Source organism: Amphiura filiformis, chromosome 13 (genome assembly GCF_039555335.1).
Source record: "Amphiura filiformis chromosome 13, Afil_fr2py, whole genome shotgun sequence".
Lineage (NCBI taxonomy): Eukaryota > Metazoa > Echinodermata > Ophiuroidea > Amphilepidida > Amphiuridae > Amphiura > Amphiura filiformis.
The window spans coordinates 65,761,170-65,771,691 of record NC_092640.1 but is presented as its reverse complement, the minus strand read 5'-3'; positions in this window follow the sequence as shown (position 1 = coordinate 65,771,691).

Sequence of the window (10,522 nt, the reverse complement as noted above, 5' to 3'; positions counted from 1 at the left end):
TTTTTCAACCTAAATATCTGAAGTCATCTGGAAATGTTTCACTAAATACGGTATCATATCAAGAATTATTCAGCGTTGTAAGCTCTAAGCCAAATTTGGTGCATTTTCTATACATGAACGAAGGATTCCGCCAATATATTGCACAGCGCGGCTGAACGATGGTGATAAAGGATCCATGTGTTATGATGCCTTTGCGGTGTAAATTACACACATGCAGTTTTCGTCCGTGTTCAGTAATAGGAATGTCACACCAAAATTTAATGCCCTATGGTAACATTAATGTAACGATGTATGCGGCAAATCGTAAAATACATTTTTAGATTAAGCGCTGTATTCGTCGGGCGGAAAGAATTGTGTCCGTGTAGAACGTGTCATTAAAAGCAACACTTACTTCCTTTATAAAATTCTTCCTATCATCTGGCATCTTGTATGTCTTTGGTATGTATTTGCTGACAGGTGACGCAGTGTTGAGGGTAGATTTAACGCATATGCTTCCTATTCCTGGAAAATGATTGATCTGAAAAATAAAATTCATACATTTAGGAGTATCCATGTGTACCTGGGTGGAGTGAAGCTATTGGGAATAGAGCTATCTTGCTCAAGGACGCAACACACTGGCCGTGGTGGGGCTCGAACGCGCAGCCTTTCGATTATGAAGCTCGCGCTCTAACCATTGGGCCACCGTGCTTCCCTAGTACCTGTGGCACATAAAGCGGCCTGACTTTCCGATTTTATCTTTCATTTTTGTAAGTAGAGCACTCTTCTCTCTTCATTTTTTGTTCAGGCGCACACTCCGCCTCACCTGCATCACCCCCTTCCCTACCCCGCTAATTACGCTACTGCGGGTGCCCCAAGACAGAGGATGTCTCTTACCTGTGTTTCCACTGACGACTATAATAATACTCTCGGTTTTATACATACCTTTACATTGTTTTTCGGATTGATTAAGAGTCGCACTATTTTGTAATTATGAAAGGGGTAAGTATGAGTCCATAAAATATCACAATGGTCTGGTTTCTCTTCGTATGATCGGTGTGTACGAAACCCTAGTCTTGAAAACGTATCCATTGCTAGCTGAATGCCGGGTTTGTATCGTTTCTGAGAATAGTAAAATACAAAAAATCAGAGAGCGCTATTGAAACATACCCGGCATGGATGACCACGATGCCATTTTTGTGATCACCATCAACACTCTAAAACTGATAACAGTGGCATCCAGGCTCTGAGAGATGGACATCAACTTGTATTGGATAACAAAGGGAAGGCACAATTACTCAAAACCCAATTCCACTCTGTCTTTACTGAGGAACCTCCTGGTGTTGTACCGGTACCACCATCTTTGGACATCCCAAAGATCCCTAAGATAGAGATTAGGGAGGAAGGTTTTTGGAGGCTATTAAATGATCTCAATCCCAACAAAGCAGCTGGACATGATGGCATAACGCCATGGATAGACCCTGCTCTCAACATAATCTTTGCATCATCTTTGGAAACAGGAATACTCCCCAAGGGTTGGTTCCAAGCTAACATCAGCCCCATCTTCAAAGGAAGGAAACAAATCTCATCCTTTGAATTATAGACCGGTCAGTCTCACACCCATATGTTGTAAACTCATGGAACATATTGTGCATTCTACAGTTATGAATAATCTCGACCAACACTATCTCCTCTGCCAGGAACCAGATGGATTCCGTCATTCTCGTGAGTCACAGCTTATTAACACCATGCATGAATTGACCTCCGCTGCTGATTACTACAAGCAAACAGACACAATTATCATGGATTTTGAAGAAAAAACAACTTTTCGAGAAAGTTCCACAATCAACATCTGGGTCAGAGAGGTCGAAATCTGCACTAATCCATATATGTGATGCGAAATGCGAAATTTCAAGCACCACACAGAAAAAGAAAAAAATTGAAGAGGTACTGCGGTGCACATCTTTGGAGTTGACATGGATTGCTTAGAGTTGAGATAAATCTTTCTTTAGCGAACTATATTATGAAACGCTAAAAAGTTAATTCCAAAAAAAAGCTCACGGGCGAAGTTGGGGCCTATAAAAATTAAAAATATTACACTAAAAGACACAATTTCTAATTATAACACCAGATATTTTTAAACAGGTAGGCCTATATCCAAATCTAGGTGCCATGTTTTATCCGACATTACTGAAAATAAAATAAAATAATCGTTTTTTTATATGACCGAGAAAATTAATTGCAAAGCAAAAAGGTGTATTTCTGAATTATGCTGATTTCAACATGTATCGATCAACAATAGAGGATGGTCACTGGCATACTGAGTGTCTTATATAATAGCATCGCTATTTATCCTAAATCATATTATATTCATTTGCAAGGTTAGGTGATCAATACTGTCTTTAAAACAGATGGAATAGGAGAAACAAGCAGCAAAGAAATTTTATAAACATATTTCATAACAAAATAAGATAAATTTTTTGTATTAGAGAGTACTAATTTCCAGTAACTAAATAGCGCCACCAATTTTGTCATAAATAGATACATTTTATATTCGAAAAGCTTTAAAAAATGCTGTAAAAGTGAATAATTTTGTAAAAGATGGGAAATTTAAAGTTGAAAATGAGTCAAAAGCATCTGTTAACATTAGCATGCTATCGCTTTTAGCAGTTTATATAAGCCCAAATTTAGGTTGTACATGATGTTTTGTTTGAAAAACTAATAAATGATCACATCAAACAGCCGTGCCACACAATCATACCTCTTCATTCGGTGATATTGCTAAGAAGACTATCGGTCGACGAAGTACCGTGCATGGGAACGTTGAGTGAACAACTACGCAGTGACTCTCTTCGGATTCCAGGCGATACAAAACGTACAGTTGCATAGAAATTGCGATTGCAAGTGTACAAATCACACCTTGTCGAGCCATCTTATACTTCATCTTGTCAAGCTGCGAAAAGTTGCAATAAACATGAGAAATGAACAGATACTTATCGACCATGGAGTTCAAATGAAGCGCCTAAAGCAGGTGTCACAATTTAAAAAAATTAGTAGAATTGGGTGTTCTGCTTATATATTAATTAAACCTAACACGTATAAAGTCGCTGGCCTGGCAAACAACTCGGTACGTATAGATCATTTTGGGACAACCTGTATATGGCATAGGGACCGTGTGAATGTTGTAGCAGCATAGGGCGATTCAATAATTGTATTGCTATGGTAGGTAATCCGAATATTACATCACTTCTATGGCGAATAAACAGTAACTGTTAATAAAAATTCCTTTAAAAAGGAATAGGGCGAGCAAATGAGGAAGTGTCAAGATAAAGGTGTAGTTATTTTATTGTTTGAACTGTTTCTATAATTCGCATCGATCATAATGAGTATGTTTTTACGTGCCTCAAATGACAAGGACGATGATCTTGCAATGAGACTGTACAGTGTATGGACAGTGTAGCCTATTTGTCCGAATCATTTTGATTATTTGATTCTGACCATGTGATTAAAACAGGCTTTCAGATTGGTGAGCTATTGTGTACCAATTGATAAGGCCGGGCACGTAGTAAAAATACACTGGACAGCCAATTTACTGGCAAAAGGTGGGGCCAAATAAATCTTAGTTGATTCTTGAACACGATTTAAGCAGGAACCTTCAGGCAGAATTTGAATACATATTATCCTGTAACGTTCACTTAGCCTAACAGTCAATGAACGTAGCACTTGTTCAGTGCCCGTATGGGACTATGACAACCCCTCTCTGACATTACAAAATCCACCAGCTGCGCGCCTCGCTTCTCGGCGCTACGCGCCTCGATCCCAGCCGAGGAACTAGGGCTAGTTCTAAATGAACGTTCATTGTTAGCATAATAAGTAGCTTTGGGTATCCTACTATGATGTTTATGAAAAAAAAGGTGTTTACAAACTAATAACATATGTTATACATATACATCTACTTGACTTGCTAATACACTGAAAGTCTAATAGAAATGACGGATAAAGAACAATTACAGAACATTTATTGTTCATTAAAGTAGCTATGGGTATACAATGTTTACAAGAAAAGAGCGTTAATGTTCTGTACATGAAGTTAACGTCTTTGATACAATCGAAAATTTGACTAGAGATTTACAATTTGATGACATCCAAAAGAATTTAGCATTGAAGAATTTAAACAAATTACAGAACTTTCATTTGTTGACATACTAGCAATTGTTAACAATGTTGAAAATCATGTCATAAGCGTAACATCCTCTATACATCTATTTCTTAATGTTCATAAACGTAAAAGGCCAAATAAAAAAATAAACATGTTTCATGTCCCCTCCCGCTTCCTTTTTTGAGGTTTCTTCAATTTTATTTTTATTTTTTGAAATTCAGTTATAGCTTTTCAAAAAATATGTCTAGGAAGTAGAGATCCTCTCTATAGCCTTGCTTATACAGGGTGTAACGATAAAATGTATACAATTGCATTTCGACTTGTCAGGAAAAAACTAAAAGAGTTATGGCACAAATGATATATGCAATTCAAATTATGCAATATAAATCGCGTTATTTTTGCATCACGCATGACCTCGACAACCGAGCACACGGCTCGTTTCTACTGCGCGGATTACACGCTTTGACCGGCATGATCCACCTCAAGAGGTGGATCACGAAAGGCGAGCACATGACCCGGCATGACACGGCAACCGATTACCCAGATCGTTTCTACTGGGCTTTTGTTACCCGCCATGACCCGGCACGGCACGGCACGGCGCGGAATTTGGCCATCAGTAGAAACACGCAGATAGACAGTTAATATTTTTATAATATCATATCATGTGGACCAGATTTTATCATTATGTATTGCTTGGTACTTACCGATAGTCAACGTCCGTTGTTTATGCAAAGTGTAATAACAAATCCGACTAAAGATCTTATATGTAACAGTATACTAGGATCCACAACATGTTCATCTATCAGGGCACAGTTCTTTAACCCCAATACATTTGTACATTCATTGAATGACCTTAGAAAATTTGGGTACAAAAACTTATACTCTGCAACTTGAGGTCAAATTTTGCACTATGGGTGTTTCATTGAGGTTATTGAACTATGCAATTGAGATGAGGCCATTGTGGTCCATGGTGTGACGTGTTATACTGTCACGGTCATTTAAATTGGAATGATATGCATGATATGCCACGTCTGTATTGAAGACAATAGTGCCCTATTCAATAATAAAACCTTGACCTCGTTACTCGCGGGTCAGCAACAATATCTCGCAACCACAACACCCGGGCACCACAGATATTTGTGTCGACACCATGTATTATAAAGATTTTTTCCCTGCAACTTAATACTCAGTTGGTGAGCGACGGGCGATTGGTATTTCACCGACGCAGATAAACATGATAAAGAAAGTTGCATAGTGTCTGGATAGCTCTATATAGTGCATTGTTTTATAGACTTGTGATTTAATATTCTATAGAGCACCTGGATCTGATTTTAATTCTCAAACAGTTGAATATATCACAATTTTAATGTACGATTTAAAAATCGTTATGTATAAAATGCAGTAAACTATCTGCGTATATAACGACAACAGCAATCGCCTATTTGTGTATTGAATTTCCAGTTAGTGTATTGAAAACAAAACCTGGATTTTACACGATAACAAATTGAATTGTCTTGTAATGGCAACACGATATGGGGTACTGAGCTGAGCAGGCGCAAATCGTAAAAACGTGTAGAATAGAATATCGTGTAAATGGTATGCTTAGCCTGAGTCGCTCGGCCTATCTCGAACAAAATCGCCATGCGTAGCTTTTGAAAAACGAGAGGATTCGCCGTACTATCACGGCAATTTTTGACACGAAGATATAGGGATGATGACCCTGTGGGGCACACCCCCCTACGCCATACATAAATTTGCCTGGCCCCATTTCCAAAAGATGGAATTTTCAAAGAAGGAAATTAGTTTGGCAGTTAAGGCCTCGAACTCATGGCACACATTGGCGCTATCATGGCTATAGAACTAATGCCAGTATGGCATAGCCCCCGAAAAAAGAAGAAAACGCTGATCAAATTGATTTTGGTATGTAAAAACATTGAATCGTTAGCTTTAATAAACTGAACTAAAATGTTTCAATCGCTCACAACTTGTGACGATTTTAGATTATATTTGCTTTCCGAAACCATGTATATTGCTGTAAAGAACGACGCATACACTAGTGATATTGCATATTGAACAATATTATGAACAGCCTACATCATGCATGTTGTGTTTTAGTTCATAATCCTAGCCGATGGATATAGTTGGAAAAGACTTTTAAAGAACGACGCATATTATATTGTACATTACAGTTGCATATGTATCAAGTTTCCTAAACCATGAATATTGCTGTAAAAGAGTTTAAAAGAGCGACGCATACACTAGTGATATTGCATATTGAACAATATTATGAACAGCCTACTTCATGCATGTTGTGTTTTAGTTCATAATCCTAGACGACGGATATAAACTGAGCTCAAAAAGAAACTTTCACAAGGTCATATCTTGAAATCCTGTCTATCAAATTCTACCAAAATGTTTACTTCAATACTCTACTCTTAACACATGTCAGTAACCATGCAGTTATCCAACTGACACAACAGCAAAATGCACTGACATGGAACAGCTTCCTGGAACACATTCACAGCCCAGCCCTGTTTCATGAAAAAAATGTATGAAAAGCAGAAAGCAGCACCGTTTTATCATCTGTGCAAGGATCTTGTGTGCATTCTCACAGATTTGTTGTGCTGGGTGCCAAATGTTGGGCTGTGAAAGTGGAGGAAGTCCAGGAAGCTATCCCATGACAGTGCATTTTGCTGTTGTGTCAGTTGGACAACTGCATGGTTACTGACATGAGTTTTGAGTAGAGTATTAAAGTAATCCTGTGTGTAATTTTGGTTCATTTTGATTGACAGTATTTTAAGATATGACCTTGTGATTCACGCGTTGTAAAAAATTACAACGTGATATTCAACCTATGAATAGCCTACATGAAGCATGTTGTCTTAGTTAATAACAGATGGGGAATTTGTATGCATGAGAAGCATGTAACATTTGAAAAGTTTAGGATTGAAGCAAGAAGTGCAAAAATGCTGGATTAAAGGTGTTACATTGAAGCAAAAAGTGCAGAAATGCTGGGTCCTAATTATCCAGAATAATATCCAAATTATCCTAATTAGCCATAATAATATCCAAATTATCTAAAATATCCAAATATCTAAAATATCCAAATTATCCTAATTAGCCATAATAATATCCAAATTATCTAAAATATCCAAATATCTGAAATATCCAAATTATCCTAATTAGCCATAATAATATGCAAAATATCTAAAATATCCAAAATATCCTAAGTAGCCCTAATAATATCCAAATTATCTAAAATATCCAAATATCTGAAATATCCGAATTATCCTAATGAGGCACAATAATATCCAAAATGTCGAAAATATCCAAATTATCCTAATTAGCCATAATAATATCCAAAATATCTCAAATATCCAAATTATCCTAATTAGCCATAATAATATCCAAAATATCCTAATTATCCTAATAACCCATAATATAATGATATCCAAAACATCTAAAATATCCAAATTAACCTTATTAGCCATGATAATATCCAAATTATCTAAAATATCCAAATATCTGAAATATCCAAATTATCCTAATTAGCCATAATAATATGAAGAATATCTAATATATCCAAATTATCCTAAATAGCCCAAATAATATCCGAATTATCTAAAGTATCCAAATATCTGAAATATCAAAATTATCCTAATTAGCCATAATAATATACAAAATATCTAATATTCAAATTATCCTAATTAGCCATAATAATATCCAAATTATCTAAAATATCCAAATATCTGATATATCCAAATTATCCTAGTTAGCCATAATAATATCCAAATTATCTAAAATATCCAAATATCTAAAATATCCAAATTATCCTAATGAGGCACAATAATATCCAAAATGTCGAAAATATCTAAATTATTCTAATTAGCCATAATAATATCCAAAATATCTAAAATATCAAAATTATCGTAATTACCCATAAGAATATCCAAAATATCCAAATTATCCTAATAATAATAATCCAAATATCTGAAATATCCGAATTAACCTAATTAGCCATAATAATATGAAGAATATCTAAAATGTCCAAATTATCCTAAATAGCCCTAATAATATCCAAATTATCTAAAATATCCAAATATCTGAAATATCCAAATCATCCTAATGAGGCATAATAATATCCAAAATTTCTAAAATATCCAAATTATCCTAATTAGCCATAATAATATCCTAATTATCCTAATTAGCCATAATAATATCTAAATTATCTAAAATATCCAAATATCTAAAATATCCAAATATCTGAAATATCCAAATATCTGAAATATCCAAATATCTGAAATATACAAATAAAAAAATCTGAAATATCCAAATTATCCTAATTATCCATAATAATATCCAAAATATCCTAATTATCCTAATTAGCCATAATAATATCCAAACTATCCAAATTATCCTAATTAGCCATAATAATATCCAAATTATCTAAAATATCCAAATATCTGAAATATCCTAATTAGCCATAATAATATGAAAAATATCTAAAATATCCAAATTATCCTAAATATCCCTAAAAATATCCAAATTATCTAAAATATCCCAATATCTGAAATATCCAAATTATTCTAATTAGCCATAATAATATCAAAAATATCCAAATTATCCTAATTACCCATAATAATATACAAAATATGTAAAATATCCAAATTATCCTAATTAGCCAAAATACTATCCAAAATATCTAAAATATCCAAATTATCCTAATTAGCCATAATAATATCCAAAATGTCTATAATACAATGCACATTATCGAGACACTATGCAACTTTCTTTATCTGCGTCGATAATAGAATATTGATTTGAATATAATTGAATACATCCCTACATTTTGAGTTTGTACTTCACCACTGAGCGATCTAGCGAGCGATTTCTAGCCAATCATAATAGGACTCCTTTTCTTACGTTCGGTAAAATACCAATCCACCACGGTATCTCATTAATGCTGGCCCCTGGCTCCCATCCGTTGAGCTCGCAACAGGAGCCAGTTAAAATTTATCCTGATCTCTACTAATGATCGTAAGATTACCATGTTTGTTGCTTACATCTATTTATTTTATTTTTAAGGTTCCTTCTTCAAAGTGTGATTTTTTTTACTCGGGACCCCCACCCGATAAGATCGCCCAAATCAAAATGAAACATTAGTCTTTTGTGGCCTTTAATGTATTATTTACATAGATTTTACACGATCTTTTCTGTCTTCATTTTCACTCAATTAAAATAAATACTCGTTGTATATGATGTACAGGTAATTTTCATATATTCCTTTATACATAGGATGCTTCAAATCTCACGCTACTAAATAACGTCCCATATATAGCGATATATATACAGGGTGAGTCAAAAAAAGTGCAATAGAGAAAAGAATCCATTTTTATTTAAGAACCGATTTAAACCTTTAAGGTTTTAAAACATTTTATAAATGATATATCCATTAGTGACTTTGTGTGAAAAAACCAAGGAATTAGCGTTTACCGTTTTATTTTGATGACACGTTTTATAGCGATACCCAATTTTAATGTTTGTCCAAGAAAAATCTAAAATTTGAATGTCAGCCCAGTCTTTGTAGGTAGATTTGGAACAACTGCTATTTTCTTAACCTCATTGGCATTGAAATAAAATAGAGCACCCAAATTGTTATTGTCCTTGGTCTTGTTTAAGGAAAAGAAACATTATTTGTTGTTATTATCATTTTACCTTTCTTTTAAAGATGTTTATCCTCTATCAAAAACATACACATTTGTAGGCGGATTTTGTCAAATATCGAAATGAAATGCGCGCAAATTGAAGTGGAGTGAATTATAAAATATCCAGCAAGTTGGACATATTGGGATTTAAATAACTGGAGTTGGAGTCGAGTGAGGTATGAAGGACTTAAAGTAATGTTAGAAAGTTTGTTTGAACAGAAAAAGAAATTAAAATACCGCAAAAATCAACCTTATTTAAGTTAAAGTCAGTTTCAGAGCTGGTGCATTTATCGTGCATTGTGTGCTCTCATTCAAAATACATGGTACCTCGTGGACAAATAATGAAATTGAGTATCGTAGCAAAAGGACTCATAAAAATTAAACGGTAGATGTGATTGACTTCATTTTTTCACAACAGGTGACTATTGAGTGTGGTATTTATAGAAACTTTCAATAATTGGAAAGTTCAACGTGGTTTTTACATAAATATCGATTTTTTGCTCTATTGCACTTTTTTTGACTCACCCTGTACTAAATTTCCCCCAAAAAAACCGTATTCTTCACAGGAGCGACTCAATTAGCAGCGACAGCTATGATGGATGCAATCAGTTATTTGTGTCTGTGTCCGAGCTGAGCTGGTCCAAATTCGAGCCGACAAAAAAAAAACCAGATTCTGGTCCGA